A 12,978-nucleotide genomic window follows, 5' to 3' on the forward strand; every position below is an offset into this window, starting at 1 on the left:
AAAAACAAAGATGAAACCTACAACACTAAGGCCACAATTAAGAGCCTTTAAAACTCTAGTGCTTATTTTTTTTTATGGAAATTACATTGAGTTGGAGAATGTCAATATTATTTTCTTGACTCTACTCTTGCTTAGTATTCCAAATATTTGAACTGGACCAAAATCTATTTCAACCTTTCACAGCAACTTGTTTTTGAATTTCATACATGAGTCCTGAGGGCACTATAAAATAGCTTCTCCTTTAGGAACCCATATGTACATAGGAATAACCTATACTAATATTGTTAAAGATAGATTTTAAAAAATAGGTCAGATTTCTCAGTATCTTGAAAAATCTGCAGATAAGTCCTGTGGTGTTGTCATAGTAGAGATGTGATGAGCTAGAATTTACCACTATCCTTTAGTCTAAAAGCAACTTTGAACCACGTTTTAATATAAACTTGCATTTCTATATAGGGTGAATATGTGTTTGGAAAAATGATATGGTTTTCTTTTAGTTTCAGGGAATAATTTTACACAAGAGTCAAATACATAAAATTCGCTTTTCAAAATGGGTAAGCTGCTTCAACAGACAAACATTTTAGAGAAGTTAAAAGAGAAAGTCTTCCTCCTTACCTTAAAGAAGGTGTCCCAGTTTTTTATAAATGCATGGGAATTTATTGATAGATGATCTTTTTTTAGTATCTTCAACCTATCTTTTGCTTTATTGAATTCACGTTTTTATACAATAAATTGTTTTATGTTTGGAGCAAACATTTTAATGACAAAGTTGAAAAGATAAAATGTCTTTATCTTACCTTAAAATGCCCTCTCAGATTTTTGCAAATACACATATATTTCAATATGGGTGATCTGTTTTGATTATGTAGTTTCAACATATCTTCTAATCTTTCTTGTCATCTTAACCTAGATCCTTTATGAATTATAACTCCTCATCTCAAGTAGCAGTTAACTTTCTAATCCTTAATAGTCGAAGATGAGTAGCAAATCAGTATAATCATCCTTTGTGGGGAGAATAGTTTTCAAACCAATCAGGGCCTTTGAGCTGAGAAGAGCTGCCCAGTGTTCATTTTTACTATACAGTAATGAGTTGAAAGAAATATCTATAGGTGGATCTTCAATTGGAAAATCTAAAGTCAGTGAAATTACTAAAAGGCCTTAATGGTGCTTCTGAAAACAGATGCTAATTTTATGTTCTCATTCTTTGAATTACATTCATCTGACATTTAGAAATCATTTTATGAGAAAAATTTTTATTAACTGAGAAACAAGATTTCTTGGATTATAATGATAAATGATGACTATATTTTTAAAATAGAGTCAACTCATGATTATTCAATGACCAGTGCTCTGGTTTGAATATTATTCCAATATTATTATTTCTTCAGTTACCTCCTTTCAGCCTGGCTTTTGGTTATTTAATTCTTCAGAATGTAGGCAAAGCCAAAGGGCAGTGGTAAATACAAATTATCAATCATGTATCAGCTGTAAAAAATAAAAATAAAAACACTGGCTTTTTGGTGAGAGAACAGAATGATGAAAGTTAAAATTATTATAAATTGTGAAACTTTTAGCTTGTTTGACTTTTTTTGTTTGTTTTCTTTTTTGAGACAAAGTTTCTCTTTTGTTGCCCAGGCTGGAGTGCAATGGCATGATCTCGGCTCATTGCAACCTCTACCTCCTGTGTTCAAGTGATTCTCCTGCCTCAGCCTCCTAAGTAGCTGGGATTACAGGTACACAACACCATGTCTGGCTAATATTTTTTTGTATTTTTCAGTAGAGATATGATTTCACCATGTTGGCCAGGCTTGTCTCAAACTGCTGACCTCAGGTGATCCGCCCACCTTGGCCTCCAAAAGTGCTGGGATTACAGGCATGAACCACCGCACTCAGCCCTAGCTTGCTTAGCTTTTAACAATCAATTTTATTCCTTCACTTCATATAGTTGATATATAAAATTGACTGTTTTCCTTCACATTGTTTTATACCTAGTTAATATTTTTAATTTTTTTCAAATATGACTTTTGTAGATAAGCCTTTTACATTATGACTCCTAAAAGCTTTAGTTTAATTCTTTACATATTCTTATTTGTCCTACTGTTCTCATCTGCTAGTCAGATGTCTAGATTGGGCCTATAAGACAAAGGACAACTCAGAATGAGATTGATATGCCTTCTCTCTCTAAATTGGAGGGCTTTACCAAATAATGGGCAAGTTATTGAACTAACAGCTCCAAAACCTCTCATCAACTTGGTTGTACCATAGCAAATGAGGTGAATGGAATGGATATTTTTATTCTATTTGGGCCATGTTTAGTCACATGTGAAAACATTATATATCCCTGTCGCTGATGTAGTATGTGAAATCTTAAGGAAAAAATAATCTGCTGCAAGTACAACTTAACGATAAATTTAAGTAAATAAGTCAAACCAAAAATAAAGCATGTCGAAGTGAGAAAGACAAGGAGAAGAAATTCCCCATGGTTGCTTGAAATTTAGACTACATCATTCACATATTCTAATGGGACCAGATGTTGAACCGTAGAAGTCTACAATTCATACAAAATGCTTTAGAAAACACCAAGGGCTACTATGAGACTCCCAGCTGCTCTTTCTTCATCTACCCCTGAAAAGTTGATATTTATGTTTTTCTTCATTCATGTATTCAGTGAGTAATTGTCATTGAACCCCCAAGGACTGGGCATACATAATCCTATTTTCTTGGAGTTGGGTATTTCGTCTTCTTTCCTCTCTAATTCTTCCCCCTTCCAGATCTCAATGATGCTATTTGCTTAAATGCCGACTTTTAAATTGATATTTCTACTCTTTTCTCCTCTCTTATAGTCAAACATGTTCGAGATCTTTCTGTAAAACTTCCCTTGAACCTCCCTCAATCTTCAACTCTTGCTTCCTTCATCGATACACTCACCAAATATTTATTGAACACCTATCATGTTCCAGACACAAGTCTGGGTATGATGAATATAGATACTTTGACGTGACATGCTACAGACTAACCTAATTTCATTCTCCTCTAAATGCTCATTTTCTTGGTTTCATCTTTTGACCAAAGGCATCATCAGCTCAATTTGGCCAACCAAACCAGGCTATCTCTTACTCCTACAGCCCAGCAGTTACCAAGTGATGTTTAACTCTGTAAAATGATTTTTACGTTTGCTAGTCCCTCATAGTTTTTATAGCTACTGCCATAAATCAGAACCTTGTTATCCCTAGTCTGGGTTATGCAATAAATAATTACCCTGCCTCCAATATCTCTTTTTCCAATTCATCCTAAATTAGCTTTTTAAACACATATTTAATTATGTTATTTCTCTGCTCAAAGATTTTTGGTGACTCCCTACTGACTGTAGAATAGGATCTAAATGGTTTTCACATAATCTTTTACACCTGATCTCAACTCGCCTTTCAGGAGTTCCCCAGCTCTAAGCAGTTTCCTAAATTTAAAATGCAATGTCATATTCTGCCCTTCTCACATTATTCTTTTTCTCCTGGCACAATAAGAACCCATCACATTTGTATGTTGTTTTCCAGTTTACAACGAAATTTCCCAGGCACCTTCTGGGAGAGAGGCAGAACTATTTCCCCCCAAACTTAAAGCTGGAAGAGCCAAGGTTCTGAATGTATAGGTGACATACTGAGCAACGTAATCTTACGTATGGTTAGGAAGAGAGCCCAGATACTAAACATCAGTGGGTAGTAGCACAGAAAAACAGATTAGAATGATAGTATTTTACTGCCATAATGAATTCAGAATATAGATTTCCATTAATATTTGGTTTCATATATTGTAATCTGAGGGCTTCTTTTACACAGAAAGCCCATTTTAAGATTCCATATATTTTTTGATTTTTAACACTAATCAGAGTTTAAAAATAGTTTCAACATTTTATAACTACTATGAGAAGTTCTACCTTCTTTTTAAACTTTGTGTATCTTTACAGTGATATAGATATACTCGCAATATTGGCACAGTCTAGCTTCCATAAACATTTTGTAGAAATGGTACCTATTACTTTCATCCAAATTTTCACTAGATCATGCTGTAATTTGATGGACACCTGCACTTTCAACAGATATTTAGCTAATGCCTGTTTTGTGTACCAATGGCAGACACTTGTCCATAGAAAAGAATACATTTTAAAAGCTTACTCACAATTTTTGAATTCGAAGTATACTATATCTTGTAAGTCCATGAATGAGTCAAAGATGAAGATGAATTTATGAATGGATATTTCTCTCATCATTAACAACTATGAACATGTTGAGGCCTCACTATATGACATTTTATATATGTCAAACAACTTGATGTAAGGCATCTGAACTGTTCCCTGTATAAATAAGGTGTAAAGGTAAATTGGCTTTGATGTCATCAGTTTAATGATAGCTGGGGTTGCTTAAGCTGCTTTTGTTGTCTAGGCATTATTCATTCATTTATTCAATAATTACTACATGTACTTGACACCGCGGCTAAAATATCTTCAAAAGGTACAAAATCCTTGCTTTCAGTGTAGGCTGGCAGACATTTAAACATCTGTGTCACAGAACAACAAGATATGTATGGGCAGGGAGCTGTGGCAACACAGAGGAGACAGTGATCATTTGTCAGAGGTGGGTTAGGAGTTACCCTGGTGCTTGGTCAGAAGGGCGTGCATAGCCAGATGGGTGTAATGCCATGTGCTCTCTTTGCACCCTGGACCTACTTCAATCTCAGCCAGTGGCACTCTATGTAACTGATTCATTATGTTCTCTGCAAAAATTGTGGAGACTGTAATAGTGTGGGCCATGTCGTATTTGGATCTCAAATTCCTACCACAAAGCATGATCATGTGTGGAATTAAACAGGACTGAAAACATTCCATATAGAAGAAAAGGCATGAGCTCTGGCCTGGATGTCAGCAGGACATTTTAGGGGTCTGCATGGATTGAGTAAAAGCTGGAGGAAGATGTGTGGGATAGGAGAGACAGCAGAAAGTAAATCTGAGAAGGCCGGTTTCAGGAGCCCTGCTAAAGAGTTGGATCTCATCTTATACGTTCTGAAGATTCATTGAAAGATTATATGCTAGGGCTTGACAACGAGAATGGGATGAGGAAATGGATAAGCACAGAAACAAAAGATCATAGCCACAGCACCTATGAACGGCTGAGGAGGGGGGTGGAGGAGAAAGAGGGGTCAGGGATGACACTTAGGATTTCAGGTTGGAGGGATGAAGATGCTATTTCTCCCAACAGAGAACAATAAAGACAGAATGGGTTCAAAAGCAAGGTAATTTTAAGGCCAATTGGAGATGTTCAGGGGGCAGTCAGAAATACAGTAATCAGCCTCAAGAGAGAAATCTGGGAAGGAAACCAGACTAGAGGTCGCCCATCAACTCTTATGGCTGCTGTCACAACGATGAATGTTCAGGATGAGAAGGGGGCTTGGGATGACATTCTGCCAAACACTAATGCTTCAAGAGTAACTAGGAAAAAAAAAGACATCTAAGAAGTTACATAAGAAAGTACAGTTTTTATAGAGCTGTGTTTTCCACGTAGATGACTTAGCCAAAGAGATGTGACTTTCACTGAGATGAAGTCCGTCTCACCAGTACTATAAGTACAAGATGAATTGTCTCTGAACCAGAAGTCCATTGACAAAGAAAATACTCTGCATTCTTCATGATTTCAATGCCAGACCCATCAGTCTTCTTCACATGTTTATAATGGCCATTACTTTCCTCTTCCTGAAGTCCTTCCTCTTCTCCCTTGGTAGTATGTGTATTTTAAGACCATCCTCTTCACATTGGTCTCATCAAATGGAAAAATGAGAGAATGATGAGATGGCAAAGTGGCATCTCAACACTCCATAGCCACGAAAGCACAATTGCCAACAAAGTATGTTTTCTACAGAAAAGGCACTTGACTCCCATGTGGGCCAGGAATGTGGCAATGCTCTGAGACTGGCCATTTTTGAGCACTCTAGTAATCATGCCCTCAATTCCATGCCTCTGGACACTTAGATAGTGATAGCAGCAGGACACACAAAAAAGGGGCAAAGTCCACATTCGACATCCTACTGAGAGGAAACCCGGGCTCTATTTGTAGTCTGCAGAGACACATTCACCTCTGCGCAGTGTTAGAGAAGTTGGGCCTGCAGCAGCTGTCCACCACCCTGATACCCCTGTGCCACCTGTCACAAGAATTTATAGAGCTAAGAGGTAAGACATACGCTCTTCCTAATGGGAGCTGTCTATTTAAGGGATACAAGAAAGGAAAAGAGTGACTTTCAAACTGAAATTTTTTAAAGTTAATAATAATGAAAAGTGATACATTATTGGCATCTATGCTCACTGAACATTTGTTCAGGTTTTATTCATATAAAATTTATATTTCTACCTGTTTTGTGTTCACTCAAGAGATGGGATCTTCTCTCCCAACCTTGATATATTATTTTTCAATGGATAATTAATCAAACTCTTCTTTTTCACATGACTGGCTTTCCTCAGGTACCAATATGAAACTCTTCATGTGGTGAAAAAGGTTATATTTAATTCTCCAGTGTAAACAAAGTTTGGAAAAATTTTACCAGTAATCTCTCTTCAAATCGCAACCATAGTGAACCTGCCTACCTGACTCACCCATTTAAAACCATGACTACCCATGTGACCTAAAAATTGTGACCCTCCCCTAGAATCCTCCTGGCCACAGTTTTCTGATACGGTTTGGCTCTGTATCCCCACCCAATCTCATCTTAAGTTGTAATAACTCTCACATGTTATAAGAGGGATCCAGTGGGAGGTGGTTAAATCATGGGGGCAGGATTTTCCCTGTGCTGCTCTTATGATAGTGAATAAGTCTCATGAGATCTGATGGTTTTTTTTAAATAAATATTTTACTTTATTTCACTCATTTTTTCAATTGCATTTTAGGTTTTGGGGTACATGTGCAGAACATGCAAGATAGTTGCATAGGTACACACATGGCAGTGTGTTTTGCTGCCTTCCTCCCCTTCACCCACATTTGGAATTTCTCCCTAGGCTATCCCTCCCCAGCTCCCCCACACTGTCCCTCCCCTATTCCCCCCAATAGACCCCAGTGTGTAGTGTACTCCCTTCCCTGTGCCCATGTGTTCTCATTTTTCATCACCCGCCTATGAGTGAGAATATGCGGTATTTCATTTTCTGTTCTTGTGTCAGTTTGCTGAGAATGATGTTCTCCAGATTCATCCATGTCCCTACAAAGGACATGAATTCATCATTTTTGATTGCTGCATAATATTCCATGGTGTATATGTGCCACATTTTCCCAGTCCAGTCTGTCATCGATGGGCATTTGGGTTGGTTCCAGGTCTTTGCTATTGGAAACAGTGCTTCAATGAACATTCGTGTGCATGTGTCCTTATAGTAGAACGATTTATAGTCCTTTGGATATATACTCAGTAATGGGATTGCTGGGTCAAATGGAATTTCTATTTCTAAGGCCTTGAGGAATCGCCACACTGTCTTCCACAATGGTTGAACTAATTTACACTCCCACCAACAGTGATATCTGATGGTTTTATAAAAGGGCAGTTCCTCTGCACATGCCCTCTTACCTGCTGCCATGTAAAATGTGACTTGCTCCTCCTTGCCTTCCATCATGCTTGTGAGGCCTCCCAAGCAATGTGAAACTGTGAGTTAATTAAACCTCTTTCCTTTATAATTACGCTGTCTCAGGTATGTCTTTATTAGCAGCATAATAACAGACTAATATATTTTCCTTCAGCATTTTGTGACCACCAGGAGGCCCCAGTTGAAACCTGTGCCATCCCTCACATATGCAGTGACTTTACCAGAGACAGCCTCAAGCCCAATATGCTGTGAAGAACCACAACCAAAAAAAGAGAGAAGTTTAACCAGAAGGAACCTGGGGAAATGGAGAGGAGCAGTCCACTGCAGAGCTGAGCTCTTCAAACAAAAACTCCTGCAGCCCAGCGGGGAGCCACACTACTGAACACACCATGGTCTCAGTTCTCACCACAAATGCCACTTGTACATTCTGAGAAAGGTGAATCAAACTCAAATTTTTACTCCATAACCATGAATGTGTGCACAACACCACACTGTAGCAAGAACACTACCTTCAACTGGCAAAGAAAATCATTTCCTCTCCCATCTTAAAAATCTGGCCAGGTATAGTGGTTCCTACGTGTAATTTCAGAACTTTTGGAGGCTGAGACAAGATTTTCTTGAGCCTGGAGTTTGAGACTCGCCTGAGCTACCAAGTGAGACCCCCGTCCCTCCAAAAAATTAAGAAATTATCCAGGCATAATAGCACCCATCTGCAGTCTCAGCTATTTGGGAAGCTGAGGTGGAAGGATCGCTTGAGCTGAGGAGTTGGAGACTACAGGGAGTCATGACCTCACAGCTGCACTCCAGTTTAGGTGACAAGGAGATACCCTGTTTTTTTAAAAAAAAGAAAAAAAAAACCTAATAGGTGTGATCATTTTCACTGTAGGGAATGGGCCTAGGATAACAATGGTTTGCTCATCCTTCAATGGAGGACAGGCTTGTGTGATGAAATCATGTCACTCCCCTCTGCTTCCACTTCAATTTGTTTATTTGCTATTGGGTCAGGCACAACAGAAAACAGCTAAGGGTTTTTTGTTTGGTTGGGTTTTTTTTTGAGACAGAATCTTACTCTGTCTCCAGGCTGGAGTGCTGTGGCACAATCTCAGCTCACTGCAACCTCCGATTTCCTGGTTCAAGCAATTCTCCTGCCTCAGCCTCCCAAGTAGCTGGGGTTACAGGCACACACCAGCATGCCCAGCTGATTTTTGTATTTTTTTTTAGTAGAGACGGGGTTTTAGCATGTTGGCCAGGATGTTCTCCATTTCCTGACCTCGTGATTTGCCCGCCTCTGCCTCCCAAAGTGCTGGGACTACAGGCATGAGCCACCCCACCTGGCCAAAGCACCTAATGTTTTAAGGAACTTGGATAAGCCAAACTAGATATTACAGTTCCAAAGAACCAAAAATGTGTCTGTATTTTGACATTTTAAATTGTTGATTTTGACATCTAATAAAAAATAGTATTCACGGATAGTGAATCCAAGCATGCTGGCATCTTTTGATTTTGTCCCTACAGATGCACTCTCCACCCCAGGTCCTTGCTCTGTTCTTCCACTCTGGTGGTATTGACTAAATTAGGGGCTCCCTTGCCTCTGGCTTCCAGATGGATTTGCTTTCAGAAGACCGAGGGAGGTAGGAGAGGAAGGTCAGGGTACTTACCCTTCACTGTCTTTTTCTGGGTCAGTGCAAGCTGCCTTTCTCATTTTAATGAAGGTCCTTAGTTGGCCCTTTCCACAGAGCCCTCTTTGTGTCTGGTTCTGGTAATCCTCTCTCCCCTTGCAGACATGTATTGAGGGCTGAAATTAAATACTCAAAGTAACAATGTAAGGTCAATAGCATTACTGTCTCCATTGTATTGATGAGAAAACCAAGGTCAAGGATGTGTCCAAACTACTTTTTGCTGGAGCCAAATTATGAGCCCCATTGAACAGTGTTCCTCTGACTACCACCAGGGGTTGTAGAGAGGGGTCCACTACTCCTAAGATGTTCTTGCCTTTTGCCCGCAGCTCTCAAAGTAGCCTCTTCTTATTAAACAGTGTCATCTGTTTCCTGTTGGAACCCTATATTATATACCAAGCATGCTCAAATTTGATATGGCACTTTGTGGGTTCCCTCTGCATTGTTTGCAAACAAGGAGTTAATTATTTTCCATTCAAAGTGGCTATAGTGATTTAAAAGCTTCTGAAATATAAACGCTTTTATGAATATATTCAGTTGGAAAAAAGAATATCATGTTAGAAAGAGATCAAATAATGTCAGTTACAGGTCAAAGAACTCCTAATAAGGTTTCATAGAACGTGGCTTAATAGAAAGAACGCTGAACTAAAGTAGGTCAGAAGCCAAGGGTTTAAGTCACAAATTCATCAATTATTGCGTGACCTTGACAGGTCACTTAACCATTCTGAACTTAAGTTTCCTCATATGTCAAACAGTGATAATAAACAGTGACCTGTTTATCTCCCGGGGTTATGATGGGGGAACCAATAAATGATAGATTTGAAAGTGCTTTCCAGCTGTGAAGATTACACAGGGATACTACCCAGAGTGGTCATGAGGATAACATTTATCTAATAAATAAATGTGTAAACGTCCATTACCCTAGAGAGCCCTCAATATATTTCCACTCTGATCCTTAAAATCACAGCAATCAGATAAAAGCAGTGCAGTGTTGGGTTTCAGAGGCTGGCTCTGAAGCCAGTTACTTGGGCTCCAGTACAACGTAACTTGGACATATCTCTGACCTTGGTTTTCTGATCAACACAATGGGAATAGTAATGCTATTGACCTCACATTATTACTCTGAGTATTTAATGAGATAATTCATGTTAGGCACAGAGCACAGTGTCTTGTACACTGCAGTTCTTCATCTATGTTAGCCTCAAGCCATTAGAGGCAAGGAGAGAGAGAGAAACAATGCAGTGTCATAGAGTGGTTGAGCACCCAGATTTCAAAGTAAAAATTTCATACTTGGAATATTATCATATATTTACTAACTTTAAGTTCAGACAAATTACTGAATCTAAGTGTTCGTCTTTTTCATCCTCATCTAACTAGTTATATCTGCCTTATGAACACTAAATAAAACATGTTTGTAATGTGTTTAATATAATGGTGAAGACATAATAATTGCTCAATTAAAACGTTCATTACAATGTTTAGCATGGTGTTACTAAAATAAAAATTCCCTTCCCTTCCTTTTTTAGAGACAGGATCTTACCCTGTTGTCCAGACCAAAGTGCAATGGCACAATCAGAGATTAGAGGTCACTGTAGCCTCAACTTCCTGGGCTCAAGGAATCTTCCTGATGCAGCCTCCTAAGTAGCTGGGATGGGACTACAGGCATATACCACCACACCTGGCTACTTATTTTTTAATTTTTTGTAGAGACAGGGTCTTGCTTTGTTCTTCAGGCTGGTCTCAAACTCCTGGGCTCAAGCAGTCCTCCCACCTTGGGTTCCTAAAATGCTGGAATTATACGTGTAAGCCACCACACCTGGCCTTTGCCTTTTTATTCTTTAATTCTTTTGCATATGAAGTCATCAAATAGGCCCGTTTTATGTAACAGATATTTGTAAGTTCAAAGAGAGTATTAAGCAGAAAAATTTCACTACCCACATTTAAGAGCTGGACATACCTTTGAAAGGCTGCTGTTGCCTCAGTACAGCCAGCAGATGCTCCACTGGAGGACCCCATGGCTAATGAGCCAATGTCTGGCCCCCTTTGGTGCTTGCTCATGGCCCTGGCACAGCATGAGAGTTTAATTCCCTGAGTCAGTATTGTCCAGTGTCTGCGGAATATGTCCCATGAGCTAGGCATGGGGGAGTTGTCAGCTATGGAGGTAGATATAATATCTGCCCTAATGTTGCTGACAGAGAAGGTGTTTCTTTTATATTCAGAAGTGTCTGCCTCTGAAGTTAAAGATGAAGGTTACAAAATATCCCCTGAAAATCAGTACAGCTTGTGACTCAAGGGTATGATTTCTGGAGTTAGACTATCTGAGTTTAAATCTTGGCTTTGCTTCTTAGTCATGGTGTTGCACAACTTGTTTTTACCTCTGTATACCTTGGTTTCCTCCTCTATGAAATGGAAGTTCTAGTAAAACTGGCATCATATGGTTGATGTGACTCAGTCAGTCAAATAAATAAGAGTTACTCCTATCAGCATTGTCTCATTACCAAGTGAGGTGATTTGTGAGTGAAACAGTTATGGCCTCAGATTACAGTGCAAGGGTTAGCAAATATGACTTGCTGGCCAAATCCAGCCCTCTGCCTATTTTTATAAATAAGGTAATTCTGGAACACAGCCATGTTTATTTACTTAGGTATAGCTTATAGCTGCTTTTGTGCTACAATGGGAGGGCTGAGTAATTGTGACAAAGACCTTATGGCCACAAAGCCCAAAATGTTTACTACATGGCCCTTCAGCCAGAAAAAGTCTGCTGACTGACCCCTGGAAAGACAACAACTATTAATATATTTTTTTAGGCCAGGCATGATGGCTCACACCTGAAATCCCAGCACTTTGGGAGGCCAAGGTAGGTGGATTACTTGAGCTCAGGAGTTTGAGACCAGCTTGGCCAACATGGTGAAAGCCCATCTCTACTAAGAATACAAAAATTAGCTGGGTGTGATGGCAGGTACCTGTAATCCCAGCTACTTAGGAGGCTGAGGCAGGAGAATCACTTTAACCCAGGAGGCAGAGGTTGCAGTGAGCTGTGATCACGCCACTGCACTCCAGCCTGGGTGACAGAGCGAGACTCCATCTCAAGAATAAATAAATAAAAATAAATAAAATAAAAAACTGTATTTTTCTCAAAAGAAAAAATTGGCATAGAAATTATTTATTCTGGAAAATATATTTATATCCATGCTTCTGCATTCTTTCAAGGGTCATATTACACACTGCAGGTAAGTGCAACCAGGACTTCAGATGGGGCTGCCATGTGCTCTCTTTATCTTCATCAGTTCTGCTTAAAGAAGCATCATGTGTGAGGATGCTGTTACTAACCCACTTTCAGCAGAATAAATGTCCTGTTATTTTCCAGTAGTGTTCATGGATTTGCATTGATCCATCCTGTCTTTCAGTGGACTTCCATTATCCACAGTTACATATGCTTAGAAGGGGTAAGCTGGCTGGGGTGCAGCCTGTGGCTTGGAGAAAGAATTTCCCTGTATGAGAAGGCAGCTGACTATAAGGAGTATGAACTCCCATCCTCGGCTTTATGCAGCCCGTAGTAGAATCAGGTGTTGGCTACCATATTTGTGAATGACTAAATTTTATTTTATAAAGGAATAAAAGCTGCTTCTAAAAAGGTCTGAATTTTATACTTCTGGACTTTTTTAAACAAAGTATGGGAAACTTAACAATTTTCCA

General features: G+C 39.1%; 1 protein-coding gene and 1 long non-coding RNA gene across 2 annotated transcripts in view; one reads left to right on the forward strand and one right to left on the reverse strand.

The window, feature by feature from the left end:
• Nucleotides 1–11,760, forward strand: part of LOC144579042 (uncharacterized) — a 120,478-nt gene extending 108,718 nt beyond the window's left edge. Inside the window, exon 2 of the long non-coding RNA XR_013525840.1 lies at nt 7,761–11,760. This is a non-coding gene — a long non-coding RNA (uncharacterized LOC144579042). The remainder of the gene's footprint in view (nt 1–7,760) is intronic.
• Nucleotides 1–12,978, reverse strand: part of KLHL14 (kelch like family member 14) — a 96,753-nt gene that overhangs the window by 40,170 nt on the left and 43,605 nt on the right. The gene's annotated exons all lie outside the window — the stretch shown is intronic.

The sequence above is a fragment of the Callithrix jacchus genome, chromosome 13, assembly GCF_049354715.1.
Source record: "Callithrix jacchus isolate 240 chromosome 13, calJac240_pri, whole genome shotgun sequence".
In the NCBI taxonomy this organism is placed as follows: Eukaryota; Metazoa; Chordata; class Mammalia; order Primates; family Cebidae; genus Callithrix; species Callithrix jacchus.